The 19278-nt window shown below is 42.1% G+C and overlaps 1 protein-coding gene across 7 annotated transcripts in view; it reads left to right on the top strand.

Annotated features, from left to right (window-relative positions):
- Positions 1 to 19278, top strand: part of SHISA6 (shisa family member 6) — a 258658-nt gene that overhangs the window by 144385 nt on the left and 94995 nt on the right. The window lies entirely within an intron of this gene.

The following is a 19278-nucleotide window of genomic DNA, read 5'->3' as shown; positions in this document are numbered from 1 at the left end:
CATCCCTGACAGTATGGTTGCTCCTCCTGTAGTCCCCTCCCATGTCATTCCAGTAATGCAGAATAAATTGTATTGGGTCACATTGCAAAAACCATGCTAATGTTGCCTTGCTGCCTTCACCTAAAAAAATAAAAAATAAAAAATCTGGTATCCTCATGCAGTATAAATATTTTAACAATAAATAAAACGTAAGAAATGTATGAGCAATCAAGCATTTCCTAAGTGAATGTGTAGAACTAAGCAGTCAGATTGTCATTCTGTCTGTGGTTTAAAAGCCTTTTTTACCAGGAGTAACTTTTCCAAATGGACAAACAGCACAAAAAGCAGCTTTAAAAAATGGTCTCCTGAAGGCCACCCACAGGAAAGAGAAACTATAATGCTGTAGGAGACAGGGCTGGAATTGCATGTTTAGAGCAGGGGCAAGTTCTCTTTTGATAGTTCAGTGTTCCTGGCATGCAGCCCAAACAAGGGGAAAGTACAATCTACTGTGCAGCAGGTGTCCTGCCTTCTACACCATTGGGTGGTGTTTTTTTCCCTATCGCTTGCGGCAGAAACAGCAGAGGAATGCAACCTTTTTCAGCTTAATCCTGGCCATAGAATACGTCCAATTCACAAAGACAGCTTGCTAGCAATTCACCATGGGAAGTGAGGATTAAAAAAAACCTGTGACTACAGAAAAGTTATCTAAAGAGTGTTGTTATTTCCCTACAGGGGATCTTGTATTGCAACTGATGTACCACACAGATTGAATGGCAAGTGCTGTGGTGGAGGAGGGTGGGCAGGAAGGCTACCCCAATCTGAAGCTATCGGGTGATTCACAAATACATGGGGAATAGAATAGACTTTATTTGCATAGCCAACAGGCCATAGCATCAAAGGACAGACAAAAACAAAAATACATTACGGAAATAGTTATCATAAAATAATCTCAGTACTTAAAACTTGGCAGAGGTAATGATAATAATAATGAGATCCTAGGCAAGGAATCCAGGTGACGGCACTGATGTCATTCAGATAGCAGCTCTCAGTCTCATTGCTCTCTCGATAAATTTGGCAACCTTCTCTGTTGTCGAGCTGTTCTGGTCGGCTAGGAGTGAGAACAATTTGGCTTCACAAGAGCGGCCCGGGATGGCAGATAGTAGCGGCGTGATGGTCTCGTCCCTGAGATCTTTATATAGGGAGCAGGACAAGAGAATGTGTGACACAGTCTCTACGTAACCAGCTCCACAGGGGCAGAGCCGGTTCTCGAATGAAATTTTTTGATATCTACCTTCAAGAACAGCTGATGGTAACATATTTAGTCTGGCCAGTGTAAAGGCCTGCCTAAGTTTTAGAATGGTTAAGGTAGACAAATAAGGTGCCCGAAAATCAAAGTGGGAGGGGGGCAGATAAGCGTACCAAGCACTAAATTTCTTAATATAGACCAGATTATTCTGTTGCTCAATATCCTTCATGCGCTGGTCAATAACAGTTTTTGCCTTGGGTAGACCCATTTTCAGGAGATGCTGTGCTTGGAGGCCACATGTAAGTAGTTTTTGATGCACTACTTTGGACCACCGACTTCTATGAGCATCTCGTGCTACTAGAGGTAGTAGTCCAGATGGGTTTAAGTTTAAGCGAAGCCAATAGTTGAATGTTCTTAGCCAGGTCCGGGTTTCGACGGAGAGGAGGCCAGTCTCCAGCTGTAGGGCCGCATTTGGTACGCATGGTGGAACGGCTAGAATCTGTCTTAAAAATTTAGACTGGACCGTTTCAAGTGTGCGGCAATGATTTCCCATCCAGATTTGGGCCCCGTAGAGTAATTGCGCCAAGGGTTTTGCTTGAAAGACCTCCAGAGCTGCTGGGATATGTCTGCCCCCCTTCGTAAAGTAAAAGCGAGACAGTATTTTGGCGCTTTGAGATGCTTTTTCCCTAGCATATTTATGATGGGCCTCCCAGGCCCCTGTTGACTGGAAAACTACTCTGAGGTATTTGAAAATTTTGACCTATTCTATTGGCTGATTGTCCATCTCCCATCTGTGATATCTGTGTCTCCTAGCGAAGACCATGACTTTGGTTTTTTGGTGATTAACCACCAGTTGATCTCTCCTGCAGTAGGCTGAGAATTCTCTTAGTAGCCTTTTGAGGCCTACTTTAGTTCGTGATAAGAGAACCACGCCGTCCGCATACAGGAGCGCTGAAATTGATTTTTCGGCCAATTTGGGGGCATGAAACTCTGGGGATGTTAGGTATTTGACCATGTTATTTATATATAAGTTGAATAGGGCCGGGGCTAAAATACAGCCCTGCTTGACTCCTTTGGTGGCTGGTACAGGGCCAATTAGTTGCCCATTTACTGAGGTTCTTACATATAACTTGGAGTCTTTATATAGGCTTTTTATCAAGAAAAGTAATCTTTTGTCAATGTTGGTAGCATTGAGTTTAGCCCAAAGTTTGACTCGCGAGATCGAGTCAAAGGCCGCCTTCAGGTCAATAAATGCTGCGTATAGAATCCCACGTGTTTTATTGACGTATTTGTCAATGAGGTGTGCTAATACGAAGCAATGGTCTATTGTTGTTCTGCCCTGTCTGAAGCCGGCTTGCTCCTCTGCCAGAACTGCCTCAGTTGCCATCCAGTCAATTAGTTTGATGTGGAGGTGTTTGGCATACAGTTTGCTGGGGATAGTAAGGAGGCTAATGGGTCTATAGCTCGCTGGATCTGCCATAGGGCCCTTTTTATAGATTGGAATAATTACTGCCTCTGTCCAGCAACCAGGTATTATGCCTGTTGAATCGATGTATGTAAATATTGACGCCATTATAGGAGCCCACCAACTGATACTGTTCTTCATGAGCTCTGCTGGAATGTGGTCTATGCCCGGGGCTTTGTTGTTTTTCAGTTGGGCAATTAGTTTCCCCACCTCCTCTATGGAGACAGGAGGCTAATATGGTAAATTCTCGGGGTAGGCACTTGGATCATTGTGCTGAGCTTTGTCGTCATAGAAGAGGGTTTGAAAATATTTCATCCACTCCAGTGGTTCTACAGTACATGTGGGACCAATCCGCTCCTGGCCCAGGAGGCCCATAATGGTACACCAGAAGGAGGTTGAGTCTTTCTCATTCGAAGCCTTCACTAAATTACACCAGGCCAATCTCTCAGCTTTTTGTTTTTTTACCTTTAATAGCTGTTTGTAATTTCGTCTTAAATAGATGTAAGCCATAAATAGTGAGGGTGCTCCGGTGTTTCTATAATTCCGATAGGTTGATCTCAGACGTTTCCTTGCTTGTCTACACTCCAAATCAAACCATCTCTCTTGATCCTTTGCCCGCTTTGTAACAGAATTAAGTATCTCAATTGTTATGAAGGTCTTTAGTCTTGCTAATAACTCGTTGAATGAGTCCATGGCCTTTTCCCCGGTATTAGCTGATACAATGGCTGAGTAGATGGTCTTCACGTCTTCCGAATGGAGGAGATAAGTTAGCTCTGTATTGAGCATGGGGGTCCATTTAATTCTTCTGGGGGCCAGTGATCCCAGATTAACGATGGGGGTGTAGTAATGAGGGATGAGTCTGCAGCAGTAATACACACTATGATTTTTCCTCCCAGGAACACATGGATTAGTAGTGCACATGCATTACCCCACCCCCTGGTTAAAACTAAGGCCAAAGTAAGTTATTATGTGTGGAAATCATTTATGTAAGGCACAAGGTTAGGCTAGGTCCTCATATATAGGATTGCAGCTTTCTGCCCAGAAGAAGGCACACACATTATTCACTTTGCTGCAGTACATGGAGACAGGAACTGGCAATGGTTATACAATGGGGTACCCAAAATCTAGACTCTGGATCTGCAGCATTTTGTTTAATACCCTGCTTGTAGTTAGTGCACGCTGGATAATTGCTGGGTATTCACTGAAGCTAGGTGCACCATTAAATAATTTTACAGTTGATTCCTCAGGGGAATGCAACTTTATATGTCTGTGCAGGGATGTAAATATGTATCTGCATCAATGACTTTTACACACAGTGGCGAATGTTGTTAATTTACTCACAACTGACTCCCAGACAGAGCTGTTTCAGTAGAACAGCGGCTCTTGCTCAGAAATGCACCCTTTGAACAATCAGTAGAGAAGAGTTGAAAGCAAACAAAAACCAGAGAGCACTAGATCAAGAAGTGCCACTTATAGGTTGCAAGTTCCACGTCATGAGGCATGTATAAAAATGTAGACTTGAACACTGGAATTGTGTTTTTATCTAAGATCTCTCTAATCAAGTTGAAAACATTCCGCAAACCTCCAAAGAGTTGTTCATGTAATAAAACATTCGTAATAATACTTAGTATTCAAACAGTATTCATGCATATCACTAGCCTTGCAATAACCTGTAAGGTAGGCAAATATTATTATCTCTATATTAGAGGCTTGCAGCGGGGGAGCAGAACTGAGAAATAATGGTCTGTCTATGCCTAAAGTCATCCTGTGAATGCTTGATTAAGCCGAGAGTTGATACCAGGGTTTTCAGCTCACAGCTTAATCAATCTTAACCACTATGGTAAGCCATAGATTGATTGATTGATTGATTGATTGATTGATTGATTGATTGACTGACTGACTGACTGATGGATGGATTGATTGATTGATTGATTGATTGACTGATTGATTGATTGATTGATTGATTGAATTTGTCTCTTCTCTCAAAGGAGTCCAGGGTGGCAAACACCAAACAGTACAATTTAAAATAAAAAACATATTAAAAAATTAAAAAACAATTTAGAACTATCTAAAAACATTTAAACAATTAGAATATCTGAAAACTTTTAAAAGCAACTACATACCCTGAAACACTCACACAAACATGATCAACAAAGAAAAAGAGAGGTTGGAAAGACATACCTATGAATTGCTATCTCTCTGGGCTTGGCCAAGAACAGCATACCTTTTCAGCCCCAGTGCCCAGCAAGACAGGCAAAGAAGAAAGATTTCCTCTCTATCCCCAAGTCCTTGGGATCCCTTTTAACTCTACAATTCTATGATTCTATGAAATATAACATAATGTTTTAAGTCCAAGGCTCCCTTGACCAACTGCATTCTTTCGGCAGCTCAGGAGCCCAGTTATGTCACCCCTTGCCTGCAGAGCTGGCAGCCTCTCACCCCTTTTCGAACACCCTTCCTTGTGGAGAGTTCCCTCAGCCTCCTCTCCTCTTCCCTCTCCTTCGAAGTCCTCTGGGCACCCTGGTCTCTGAGCTGCCCCCACCCCAAAGAGAGGTGCCTCCTCACACTGCCTCATAGGGGCCTGGGACTTGTTTGTCCATTCCCAACAGCAAGGGATGGCAGACTGGCTGGCTGGGCTCCCTCGCCTGCTTGCTTGCTTGCTTGCTCCAAGTCTGCCTCAGCTCCTGGCAACCAGCAGCCCCTGGCCAGTCCCAGAGGCACCATTCTCCTGTGGAGCTTGTAGCCAGGGCTGCTGCAACAGGCAGCCATGCAAGCCTTTGGGAGGCAGAGACATGAGAGGGCATCAGAGGTGGGAGGGGAGGAAAGAGGGACAGCGGCCACAGGGCACTGCTGCTCACGGCACCCCTGACCATCGTTCAACCCACCCCAGGGTGCCACAACACACTGGTTGAAAACCACTGGCCTAATGGAACAAAATACAAAATTTACTCTTTTTTAACCTCCAGAGGCTCTCAGTTTATATGTCATTTTATCTAGTGGTGCTGATTCCCATGCCTTTGTGTACCAGTGAGAAATATATGCTCTGGCTAGTTCTCTCCAAAACCAGGTTATGGTGGCTCTGGCTGCAGTTAGCATATGGATAATCAATTCCTAACAGTGTAATCCTTTATCATTCTCTTCAAAGAACCCATTTAGGTGAGATGGACCTAAATGGGGGTTTGTTCCATATTGCCCACCATTTATCTTCCTCCAGTTTCAAACTGAGTTCTTGCTCCCACATCATTTTAAGGCCTCCTGTACCATTCACTTCCAGTAAATTTTAATTGCAGAAATTTTAATAGCTGATGCATTTCGAAGAGGTTGTTCCTCAGGGCTGCCTGGGTGCACATCATGTTCATTTAGTTATACAGCCCTGTTGAAGACATAGTATGTGCACCCAAGTGCTCCTGAGGGAGAATATATTTGAAACTAACCAGGCTGGTAAATCTTTTGCAACTTTAAGACTCCATCTCTCCTTTGTTTTCCTTTGATGTGGGTGCCTTCCCTCCTTTTCCTTTTTTGAGTGCAGAGGAGTGAGGATTCCTCACATAGGAGATATGGAGCAGGGGACTTGGCTTAATTGAGTCACTAAATATAAGGTTGAAAAAGAAGCCATTTGTGCTCCGGGGCCACTGAGACATGTCATTGAATTGTACATGGAAACACATTACGCACTGACTGAATTGCATGACTTGTCACCACATCCCCTGCTGTATCAGAGATGAGGGGGAAGCCATTCCTGGGAGTTGCTCACAAGCTATAATGGATGCCAGATCAAATGGAGGTCAGCACAAGCTGTGTAATTAGACATCAAGGAAGAGACGCGTTCTGATCATAGAGGAGTCGATGACAGGTCTTCTGCATGAAAACACAGTCTGCACAGGGACAGGACCAATGAATACTAAGGCTGCAGTTATATGCACATTTTCCTGGGAGTAAGTCCTACTGAACTCAGTGTGGCTTACTTTGCAGTAGACATGCAGTTGTAAGGCTGCAGCTTGAATTATAGCGGCTTGCCCCCAGTATGACATTTCTTAGTGATTCACCCAGTTTTAATTCATTTTCCCAATATGCTTCAGTCTTACTCTCCAAAGCTGCAGCCACAGAGGTATACAAATAATTCTCTTTGCTATGAACATCCATTGTGGAGCTTGTTAGTGTCTTCCAGAAATTCTCAGCATTTTTCATTGATATATTTTCTGACAAAGTGCTGTCATTTATAACAGCGTTTTGTCAACTCTTGGTATTTTGTGAAGTGACTGATTCTCAGATTGTCTGAACAATTAACAGGATCTGGTGCTTAGTATGCTGTACTGTAGTTTTGTACAGTTTCATATTGCAATATGTTGCTACTACTTGTTCTCTTTTCAGCAGTCTGCTCCTCTTCCTGCTAAGCTTTGCTGAGCTGCATTTACACCATACAGCTGAATCCTCTGTGGAGGAGCTTCCTTTTTCGTTACGCTGCTCATCTACTCATTTGCTGTGGAGGAACATACAGAACAGACAGCACTAGTTTTGTCAGTCTCTTTCTTAAAAATGCCTAAAGTAGAGTCTAGGATTTCCCAGACTAATCCAGAATACTGGAGTCAGCAGCAGTGTTCAGGCGAAAATCAGTTAAAAAACAAAGTCCGGGAAAACCCAGGTGTATTGCAGCCATGTTAGCAGTGCCGTTTTAGCCGATCTTCCATAAAAAAATACCTCAAAAATGGCATTTTGGGGGCGATTTTGCCAAAAAAACTCAACAATTTGCCCCCCAAAAATCTGAACAACTTTCCTGTCTGGATTTTTCCTGTTTGAAATATGGCAACCCGAAAAGGAGTTGCTCTGCTTCTCCTCATCAGCAAACTGTCAACATCAGTACAATTTTATAATAAATATTCCTAGGTCAAATCAAGCTGGAAACACACAAACTTTCTTGGACTGTATTTCTATATGGTACTCCTAATCATATATATGTGCTAACAAGTTGCCAGGCTCACAGCATTCCTTACTAGCCAAAAGGAAATTCATGTCCCAGCATGCTGAGGGAGGAAGGAAGTCTGCCTTCCTTCCCCTCTCAGAATATTTATCCTATTAATTCAATTAGCTTTTAACGAGGGTGAACTGATACAGTGTTAGCAAACACAAATTTTAAAAGGTACAGCAAGAATGGTCAGGGAAGTTAGAGCCTGAGCTTTGCTACTGTGCAGGTGTGGCACTCAAGGAAATGGCTCTGAACCTACTCATAAAAGATAAATGATTCTGGCACATCTATCTGGCTAGACTCTAGAGAGTCTACCATGGTAGCAAAACTACTAATGTTACATATTGTGGTTTGATTGCCACCATGACAGCAGGAGTGGGGACAATCAGCATAACCAAGGCTGAAAGCTAGTAGCTCTAGTAAAATACAAATTTATTTATCTTTCTTTTTCCCTGCCTTGAATCAGTTAGGAGGGGCATCCTGAACATAGCAATACTTTTGGGTTGGGACTCTCTAAATTCAAATGGGAGGACATGAGTGTGCATGGAACAGGAAAGAGCGTGCCTTTGAGATTTGGGGGTAAAAAAAAATTTCAAAATTGCCTGCCATTTCACTTGCCTTGGTTTCCTGTAAAAGTCCAGCTTCCATTACAGCTTTACCAACTGCCCGAAGAGGTATAGTCAAAGAAAAGTTTAGCTGCTTGATTTTCACTTGATCCAAGTATTACTACTGGAATGTGTCTGCTAAACAGGTCATTTGAAAAATGAATAAGAAGAGCATGTTATGCCTGTATGCTCTGTAAGCTTGGCCCCATAAAAGTAATTGCCTTTTTGTTTTTATCTCCATCATGCTTTTGGACAAATGTAATTACTTCTGCATATCAAACCATACAGATCTGGCACATTCCTCAGTCTGTGTTTCTATTCAACTCTGTCATAAGGGACACGAGGAGGAATTTACTTGAATTCAGGTAGCATAATAGGTTGAACAACATTATGCAACTTGCTTCCTTTCCCAAGTCCCTGTCACCTTTATGGTGCTGAAACTGCTTAGAGGCTGTGATAGGAGGTTAATCTTTTAATGGGATTTTAAGTGTTATGTTGCTGATTTCAAGGAAGTGAGTGAAAAACTCAAGATCATCCTGTATTAATAATATGTCAAGGATGTCAAAAAAATTGTAGTTGTTATGGAGAACTTAAAAAACTAGGAGCAAACACCAAGCAGATTTGGGTTAAAGGTGAACAGAGCAATGATCATCCCACTGATACTTCCTTTTCCCATCCTAGGCTCTCCTAATGCAATGAGATTAGTGTAAAGCTGGCCTCTATGCCATGGCATGACCTGCTTTGGGATGTATTAAAATGGAAATGCTTTGATGCGAGTATAATATGGGAGCTACTATTAATGCCTCCTAACTAATATATGTGTAAAGTTATGAGCATGCATGTAAACAAGGGTACATTGCAGAAATAATGTTGCATTCTTAATTACAGGGCCTGCTGCTGTCAGCAGACACTGCCTGATGATATCAGATCGCTATTTCAGAAGCAAAACTAATACGTCAATGTCAAGGAAAATGAGTTACTTACCAACAAGTGTATGAGAAGAGTTGGCCCACACCGTTAATCACATCAGGCATTTGGTAGCTGATCATATAATATCAGTATAATAATTTGTTATTCCTTGTTGTACTATCAGATGAATATATTTGCTGAATAATTTGGCAAGCTCCAAATAGGCTGTAATTCCCTGGAGTGACATATATTTAGGATCTGTCTCTATTTCCTTCAATCCTCGCTGAAAGGACTGTAAAAATCCAGACACTGTGTTTGCTTTTTCTCTGGCTGTTGCTTTGAAAACATGGACTATACAGAGATATGTCCAGCTGATTCCAGCTGCTGTCTGAAATTTGAAAGCCTGCAGGAAAATGCAGCTCCCTTTCATCGCCACCTCCATAATTTGCTCTCCATATGAGAGACTGTAACCCATTTGCATCCCCTGTTAGCTCTTTTATTAAGTCAGTCCTGAAACATCACCCACACATGCAGGACCCACACTTCAAGCAACCGATCCTCAATCTTTTTACTCAAGAAGCTCCCTCTGTTGTCATTTGTCCCCTCTGCTGAGGAAGTAATCCTTGACACATCAGCTTGGCCCTTTTATGTACCTGAGTAAGAAATGGGGAAGGGCCATAGTTCAGTGTTAGATGACACTCTTTGCATGCAAAATGCCCCAGACCTCAGACTGTGGCATCATCAAGTAAGGCTGGGAATGACTCATGCCTGAAACCATGGAGAGCCACCTCTAGTCAGTGTAGACAATACCAAGCTAGATGGATCAATGGTATGAGGAAGCTCCCTATATTCTGAACCTGCTCCCATTATTTGTCCCTGGTTAGGTACAATAACTATGCTATCAGTCCCCACTCTTCATCCTGCTAGCAAGCCATCACCCTCGCCCACTGATGACTACCTTGACTGACTCACCTTGGAGGATGGAAGACTCCATATTGTGTCTATGGGCCTCTCATTGTCCCAAACAAATTCTACTTGAGCTCACTAATATAATTAACTGCATTTATATCCTGCTTCTCTTCAACAAAGGAGCTCAAGGTTACATACATGGTTCTCCTCCCCATTTCCCCCCTCACAACAGTCCTGCAAGGTAGGTTAGCTGAGAGAAAGGGACCGACCCCAGAGAGCTTTGTGGCTAAGTGGTGATTTGAACCTGGGTTTTCCTAGTCTCAGTCCAACACTCTAACCACTACTCTACATTGACTCTTTTGTCAAACCTGACAACACCTTCTAAGCATGTCCCAGTCACCTGGTTTTTTTAAAAAAAAATTCTAAATTCCAATAATTTGGGAAAACTAAGAATAACTCAGAGCACAAATACAAGGAACAGCTGTTATTAATAGAGATTACAGTTGGGATGTTATTCACAGAAATAAAAAGTGCATAAAAAGAAGACAAGAAAGAATGGAGTCCTATTAGTCCAGGCACAACAAAAGAAAATGCATATTTCAAGTGGGCGCTGAACTGGCTAGAAGCTGGTGGCGGATAGCTAATAGGGATGATCATTTGATGTTTCCTGAATATACAGGGATGAGGGAATGTTTTCCTCGATTAACAATTTATCTGCCAAGTGGAGTTTGAGACCAGTGGAGATGATGTGGTGGGGGGATAAGAATAGTAGCCATTTTTCAGCTTTGAGTTGGGAAACACTACGGCGGACAGACATTGAGCTGGGAGGGGTTAGCTGGGGTTGGCTAAAACCGCAGCATTATTGGTGTTTAGTTGCTCCCTTTGGAACTGATGCAGAATCTGTGGTTTTGCTGCCTGCTCTGAAACCCCATTTGCTTCCATGCATGCCCAGCTTGCGCACTTGTAGATAAAACAGAAATGATGCAGATCTTCAGTGTGCACTCTCTGATCTAAAAGGAAACTAAACTCTTTGGCACTTTCCCTGAACTTCTCGCCCCTTAGGAAAGTGGGGCATATGGATCACCTGGCATTGCACCAGCAGCACAATCACTTAAGCTACTTCACTGACCTAGTATCAGAGCTAAGGGTGGCTAATGTTACTACAGTGGTACCTCGGTTTAAGAACAGTCCTGTTTAAGAATGATTCGGTTTAAAAACTCCACAAAACTGGAAGTAGTGTCCCGGTTTGAGAACTTTACCTCAGTCTAAGAATGGAATCTGAATGTTGAAAGGGCACTGGCAGCGGGGGGCCTCATTAGGGAAAGCGCGCCTCGGTTTAAGAACGGTTTCAGTTTAAGAAGGGACTTCCGGAACAGATTAAGTTTATAAACTGAGGTACCACTGTATACTGTCTATGCCTGGAGCCAAGGCCTGCCCTGTCTGCCAGTGGAAGTCTTCCCTGTGCGGGATACATACGACTTGTACAGTTAGGTGATTCAGAGTACTTTTGAGCAATTGCACCCAGAATCTGACAGATTACTAACAAGTAACCACTTGCTGTTCTATAAAATATTGTGGTGTATCTCAAATGGCTGTTTTTCTTTCCTTTTCTTTGTAACTCTAGTGATAGGTAAATCACAGCTACATCCTCTGGAATTTGCTCTAGTATTCATGTATATAAAACCAGTGAATAATATAGCACTCCCTTGAGCCCTTTCCTTCCCATATTTCTGGAGCTTATACCTGCAAACCTTGAGTCTTTTTGTGTTATCATTTTAACAACAGCCCCATGCTTCTCCACCTGCTAAAGCTGAAAATGTGTGTGTGTGTGTGTGTGTGTGTGTGTGTGTGTGTGTTAGTTCAAGTACACACTGATAACATTGCAGGGTGCCTCATTTGATTCCTCTCCTGCAACACACTTTTATATTTATTCTGCCAGAGTTAACCATAAGAACGTAGGTATGAAACTGCCTTATAGGAGATCATACCATTGATCCATCTAGCCCGGTATTGTCTACTGATTGACAGTGTCTCTCCAGTGCCTTGGCGTCTTTTTCATCAGTTGCTACCTTATCTTTTTAACTAGAGATGCCAAGACTTGAACCTGTGATTTTCTGCACACAAATTATGCATCCTCCCTGGGGTCCTTCACACCAAAGGAAAGGGTATGCTCTGGCATGGTAAACACCAGCTCTTACCATGAGTCACTGCATTCAAACAGTATTTTCATCACATGAAAAAGTAAGATCAAATACACACACACAATGCTCCTCCCTCCAACATGTAGTCATGTGCTCACAGTTCCTTTGCTTTCAGTGTGACCTAGGTACACCTAACTTTCTCTGAACAGTCCCTTTCAACTTTACTTCATACATATAAATAACTGTTATGGTTTAAGTAGGAATGCATGGGGCTAATTAGGCGTATAAATTTTAGCAGAAGTGTAAGAAACTAATACAGCTCTACCATAAGTTGTATAGTTTGGGCAAGGGGTAATTGGTTTCATATTTCCTCTCTTTTGGGTGTCTACTGTTTGGAATGTATTTTGTTGTCTTTGTTTCCCTCTGCCAGAATACATGGGCCAGGATGCTGTTACTGGACAGATCACAATATCTTGTCCTTTGGTTATGTGGCCCTGTTCAATGATTTTTCCCTTCTGATTTCTGGTGGATGTTTGAATCAAGGGTTCTATGACATGTACAGGACAATATTTACAGCTGCCTCTGAGCAATTCCACATCTTAATGTTCTTTCTCTCCATGTGTGTATTTGGTCTGCTCCAAATGCTAGAAGAAATTTAGCAGATAATATTTTTCAAGCTTGAAATATAAAGCTGGCTCAAGTCATTTTGCTACCTGAAACACAACAGGAAATGGTGCCCCTCCCTCAAGTCAAGGTGTGTGGTAGCCCAAATTATTTTGGTATAACAAAAAATCCACAAGCACCTCTTCTTGAGAATAAAAATGATACATAACTCTCCTTTCATGACACCCAAAATCAGCAGCCCCATTTTTCCTAAAACTAGGGCTTGCCTTGCATGAAGATCCAGTGATTTGAAAATACTCACAAGCAGAATTTCTGCAGGTCACAGATCTGTTAAAGTACAGGAGTGCAGCCAGAAGAAAATATTACACCAGCACTAAAAAAGTTGTCAATCATCTTCCCTTTGGCCTCACCTACCGCTGCCTGAGCATGTGGGAACCAGAAAGAGTTGGTTTGGATTTCAGAGAGGACAAATCCTGCAGATGCAAACTGGAGGGCAATACAGAAAGCCATGGTGGGATTGTTGTCATGAGGGTTTTGTTATGTTGAAGAGAAATTGAGTAAGAATCTGAAACAACCCCAGTGTATTTGTTTTATATATATATAAAAAGTTGAGGTGGAATTCTGCTTTCCAGGAGATTAGAGCTAGGTTTGTCAAAGTGCTAATTTTACTGAGGATTACGAACAAGGAATCTCTATTGATTGCTGGCTTGTTTTGTTTCCCCCCCTTTTTTCCCTTTTACAGAATTAATAGAAGCCTGCATTGCAGGGACTCACTAGCTGGTAGGGATGATAAGGCTCTCTGCAAACATTAACATGAAAGTTTCACTTGCATAAAATATTGATTTCTTACAGAATCACTTGCTGGCAAGTGTGGAGAGATGTGGAGAGGGAGAAGGAGTGTGTGTGTGTGTGTGTGGAGGGGGGGAGACAGTATTGGATGATAGTTTAAAAAATACTAAGAGGCTAAACGGGTATTATTAATAATAATGGCAACCATAGTTAATGCTTCAAGTTTTGTACAGTTGTATATATTAGGGCTGCACTAGATGTTATCCTTTTCCATTTCTGGGTCAAAGTAAGTACTGCTTCCATGGAGAACCAAGTCCCGTCCCACCCCCAAAAAATGTAATGAATGAGAATTGTTTTTTAAATCATTTGTTGCTATTTGTTTTTCCTGTTACTGCTTCTTCACCATTGCCCCCATACCAGGGCTTATTTCTCTTTTTTAAAGTGATCCCGTCTAATCAGGAATCACATACTGAATGTGTAGCCAATCAGATCAGGCTATATGTGATGGCTGTTGAGAGCAAACCCAACCAATTGAAGGTGTGTTGTGGGGCCCAGATCTGGGTTAGGTCAGTTCTGGGTCATCCTGGGTTGAGGTCAATTTGAACTCCTAGATCAGACCCTGGATGAGATAAGGAGGGGTACAGAGCCCTTGAGATGAGCCAGCTGAATGAGGCTTCTGTGCAACCAACTGGAGGAGTGAAGCATACTCCTGTCACAAAGCTTGAGCCTGGACACACACACAGAACTAGGGCCCTGCAGAACTAGAACAAAAATGTCCCCCTGAGCCAGCTAAGTTGACTGCCTCCTGAACTGCTATGCCTGTCCAACAGCTCAGGGAGTGGCCACAAATAGGAGGAGGAGGAGTCCCCATTTTCAGGCCATGGGATTGACCATTTAAGAATCTCCATTAGGGTGGAATTTAGGAGGAGTTGGCTGAAAGCAGAGGCCCATAAGGAGCTTTTGCAATGCCTTCTTATGAGCTGTCCATAGTGCTGCAACCGCTGGCTAGCCTTGCCTGCCCCATCCTCTTGATGCTGTGGATACTGGCAACACACAGATCATAATCAGATAGCTCTACTGTAGCATTTAACTCTGCACCTGACTCCGCTGCCTTTCCTTTCAGAAGAAGATATTTTGATTTATTTCAAATTTAAAAGAACCTAGGACGGTAGTTGTTACTTTTGACTCAATTTTCATTCTTCTTTATTTAAGCAAGATTTATACCCTTCTTAATTAACCAGAACCTCTAATAAAGCAGCATTAAATAGTTGTGAAGCCATCAAACCAAAGGGTGCAAAAATCCTCAAAACACCAGAACCTTGCCCTGAAACCAAGTTTGGAGTTGGATCACAGGATCTCTTCTTAACTGAAATTCCTCCCACTCAAGCTACTATTACTTAAGAATTCCATACAACAAACCTCTGTCCAGCACCTGCTTCTGGCCTCAACCCTGGGCTGGTGTATGTCACTGCTCATAATTCATTAGTTTCCCCTCTAACCCATCAGAAGTCCATTTGGCATAAGACTTTCCTGATTACTTCTGGCTCCCTTGCCTTTTCCCTCCCTCTGCCCCCTGGTAACCTTTTCCACGCCAACTTTGCTTTATTTATCTCTTCTGCCTCTTTTATCTCTGTTCATCCCTTCCCGGCTCTGTAGTTTCTCTCTGGAAATGCTCAGCTTCACTTACACTTCCCTCTGATGGTGTCCCAAGTTCTCCTTCCTCTTGTCCTTAATCTCCCAAGGACCTTCTGCAGCTGCTGCTCTGCATGCTTTGCCTTTATCTAGCTGCCAGCCAGCCAGACTGCCTCTGCTTTTTCTGCACCGTGGCATTGCCCTGCCCCCTCTGATTCCCAACAATAGTCACTAAAAATACCAATCAAATCAAACACTAAGAACAAATTAACATAAAATTTGTCAAAATATAACTGAAAGCAACCCTTTTAAAGCAAGTATGCATAATAAAATTATATGTTGAAATTGCATGTTGAAATTGCATTACCCCACTCTTCTTCCAAGGAACTTGCTTATTAAAAATCTTTCTAATATGCCCTTCATTTTAAGCGATTCAGTCCGTATCCCTCAAACAGTTTGACACAGGTTGAATCCACTTCTGAAGGATTTTACCTAATTCATGCCTGCTTCACCTTCAGCACCTCGTCCTCTTTCTTAGACGGTGAATTGAGTTGTAACCTCTTCTTCTTGCTAAGAAAATTATTTCTCTAGGGCAATCCTAGGAAAATCTGTTTGAAAGCCCTCCCTGCTAATCCTGCATTTTGTTTGTTATCAAATTCTTTTAATGTTTCAATTAATTAGCTTTTGCCCATATAACAGCAGCTCCAGAGGCTGCAGCCATCTAATTTGTCTCATCATGTCAGCATCATATAGACTTTTCAGTAGAGCTGAAAAGGGTGGGACGAAAACAAAACTACTGCCATCCAGGGGACTTGGGTGCAGCCTGTAGGGGTCACTTGTGGAGGGGAAATGACTTGCAGTAAAATCCTATGCATCTTTCCTGGTGTGTTTAGGATTGCAGCCTTAATTTCCCCATCAGGAAGTGATAGACATTGATTTACAGGAGATTTTTTGATGCAGTCCCCCTGCTAACTCACAAGGACAGGGATCATAAAAAAACAACAACCCAGCAACTCCTGATGAAGGCAGAAAAGAGCTTATAAAACTCCAAATAATGATCCTGGGAGCTAAAGACAATAACAGCAGCACCCACAAAATCTGAGTGAGAAATTTTCTTAAATGTATGTTTTAATCTTAGGCGTTTCTAATCTAAATTAGACCCTTAGGATCTAAAGTACAGTGTAATATCTTCATAAAGGGATGGTGTTTTCCAAGGCAGTCAACAGAGAAAGGTTCTCTAAAATGCTGCTTAGAAAATACTCATGATGCAGTAACAGTAGTAATAAAAATAACAATAATTTTAGTTTAGTTTTTTTTCCTTCCAAAGGAGCCCAGGATAGCAAACAAGATATTTAAAACATTTTTAAAAAAACAATTCCAACACAGATGCATCCTTGGGGCAATCTCAACTAAAAAGGTTTGTTGGAAGATGAAGTTTTTTAGAACCCAACAAAAATACAACAGAGGCAGATCCTTTGTAATATTCAAGAGGCGGGAATTCCAGAGCATAGGTGCCACAACACTAAAGACCTAATTCCTCCACTGAGCAGAACAGACAGTGATTAATTGGGTATATAAGGGGTGAGGAGATCTTTCAGCTCTCCTAGTTCTAAGCTTTAATAGTAATAATGATTTATTTTTTTTAATCCTTCACATATGTCAACTCTGTAATTCACGCAACAACCTTGCAAGGTATGCCAGTATTTTTATCCCCATATTACAAATTAGGGCTGAGGCCAAGAGACAGTGCTTGTCTAAGGCCATGCAGTGAGTTCATGGCAGAAGTGACATTTGAACCAGGAACTTACTGCATTATCATAGAATCATAGTATTTCCTCCCATGCACTGGCAAATGAATTCAAAAATGCAAGCTCTTCACTCAGAAAGAATAGCCATTACAGGCATTTGATCTGTATGGAAACAGTGTGAATAAAATGCAGCAGCATTTCAGAGCTTTGCCCCCTATGTATGTATTTAAATATCTGAAGAAAGGCTATGTTTTGCAGGATTCCCAGTCACATGGATTGGTCGCCATGTAGGAGCATGCAGGAATGTGTGTATAAACTCTCTTCTGCCATTCAAATAAACACACGTAGTGGTGTACTAATTTCTGAATAAGATAGACTTTTGCCCACCATGTATGACAAATATCTGAAGACCTGTTTGCTTCCTGAAAAGATCTGCACTGTTCACTGTGAGCACAACAGGCAGCAGCATGAAAAGACTGGGTGAGTTACAGCTCCTGCCTCTCTTTTATGACGCCTGCAATGCAGAACAATTCCAATTATCCCTTGTTTTCCCTGAACATATTCTCATGTTTTCTTAAGGAAAGAATCTGAGTAAATCTGAATCATAAACAGGGCTAGAAGTGTTTGGTGGCTTTAATATATGCATTGTAATGTCCTCTGCTTTGAGAACGTGGCTAAGCAGCAGCTTAAAAATCAAAGCAGTAAGTAAATAGTTAATCCCAGGCATCTGGTTGTCCAGGTGTTTAAAAAAACTGGGGTTAGGAATTTGATACATTTTCTAAATTCTGCCCAAGGCTGGCACCTAGTAGTTTAGTGTTAGCACCAAACATTTATTAAATCAATCACGTGTGTTTTGGAAAGAACCTAAATGAAAGAGAGGTTATATTTCCCTGTCATATTTCTGAAAAATCAATTTATTTTGAGTTGTGGTCACAATGTGCAGAAAGTTCTAAATACTATAGTCCAGTGTTGGGCAGGCCAGGTATGTGGGATCTGCTTTGTTCTTTAGTAAAACCCTGAGGTCTATGTACCAGAGCCATGTGTAAAGCAATGACTATGGGGATGGGATGGTACACTCTTACAATTAAACTACAGGGTGACTCTAGAATTTGTTTTAGCAACAGAACTGAGCTTGTAGCCCCTTTGAACAAAAATACCCTCCTAGTTTTACCTCAAGCTAACTTAATTTCATATGTTTATTTATTTTTAAATAAGTATCTTAGCTGTTGCTGTTCTTAAATATTCGAGAGTCAGAAACCTTTGCTGATCTAATGCAAATTATATAGAAATCTACTAGTAGATCCTGACGTATCTTCTGCTCCTTCTTACTACAGCCCTTTTCTAAGCAGACAGAACAAATATCAAGGCAATAGACCCCCCTGTGCATTCATTTCAGCATTTGTAGGTTGTCACGCGCTGGCAAGCACAGACTGTCCAGAGTGAGGAATTAATTCTTTATTGTCAAAAGTACACTTATAAGTTAGGGAAATTCATGTCGGTTCTGTGACTCTCAGCTACTCCTAGGTGTGCACCCGATGAGGCAGTTGCCACAGCAGAGAAAACCCACCCCGACCTTGGCTTATGTATCTCCCCTAATCGAGCTGCGTACAAGCAGGCAAAGACTCCGCCTGCATGTAACCCTGTGCTCCTCCCTCTTCAATCCTCCTCTGGTCCTGTGAGACAGTGGAGCAGGAGAGGTGGGGAAGCCCCTGACTCCATCAACTTGTGTGCCTGTTCTTCACTCTCCAGTACTGCCACTTCTGCTGCCTCTGACTCTAATCTCCCAGCTGTTACAGCCCGCCCCCATTCACTGATCCCTTCTTTCAAGTCAGTCTCAAGTACGGCTTCTCCCGGTGCCCACTCCTCAGTGTACAGCCATTCCCTGATGCAAATGCTCTAATGTTTAAATCAATGTGTGCAGGTTGACAGCAGAACCTGCCACACACCCTACGTGTTACCTAATCAGAATATCTGAAAAAGACTCAAATACTGCTGTGTTTCTGCTGCTGTAATCTTGAAGCAGGGGAGGAGAAATGCAACTGTATAAGAAGTGTTAGATTACTCTATGGTACTGGATCCCAAATGTGTTTTTCCCCTCCCACGGACCACTTGAAAATTGCTGGGGGTCTTGGAGGACTACTTAATTTTCCCCCCCCCCGCCTCGTGTATCGATTGGATTGCGTAGTGCTAGATGCTGTGCAATTTTTAATTGCATTTTTATTGCTTCTTTTATTTCCAATAAATAAAATATAAAAAATAGAAGGAACA

This window comes from Podarcis filfolensis (genome assembly GCF_964270895.1).
Source record: "Podarcis filfolensis genome assembly, chromosome: 2".
NCBI classification, from domain to species: Eukaryota; Metazoa; Chordata; class Lepidosauria; order Squamata; family Lacertidae; genus Podarcis; species Podarcis filfolensis.
This window is presented reverse-complemented; position numbering and strand designations above follow the sequence as displayed.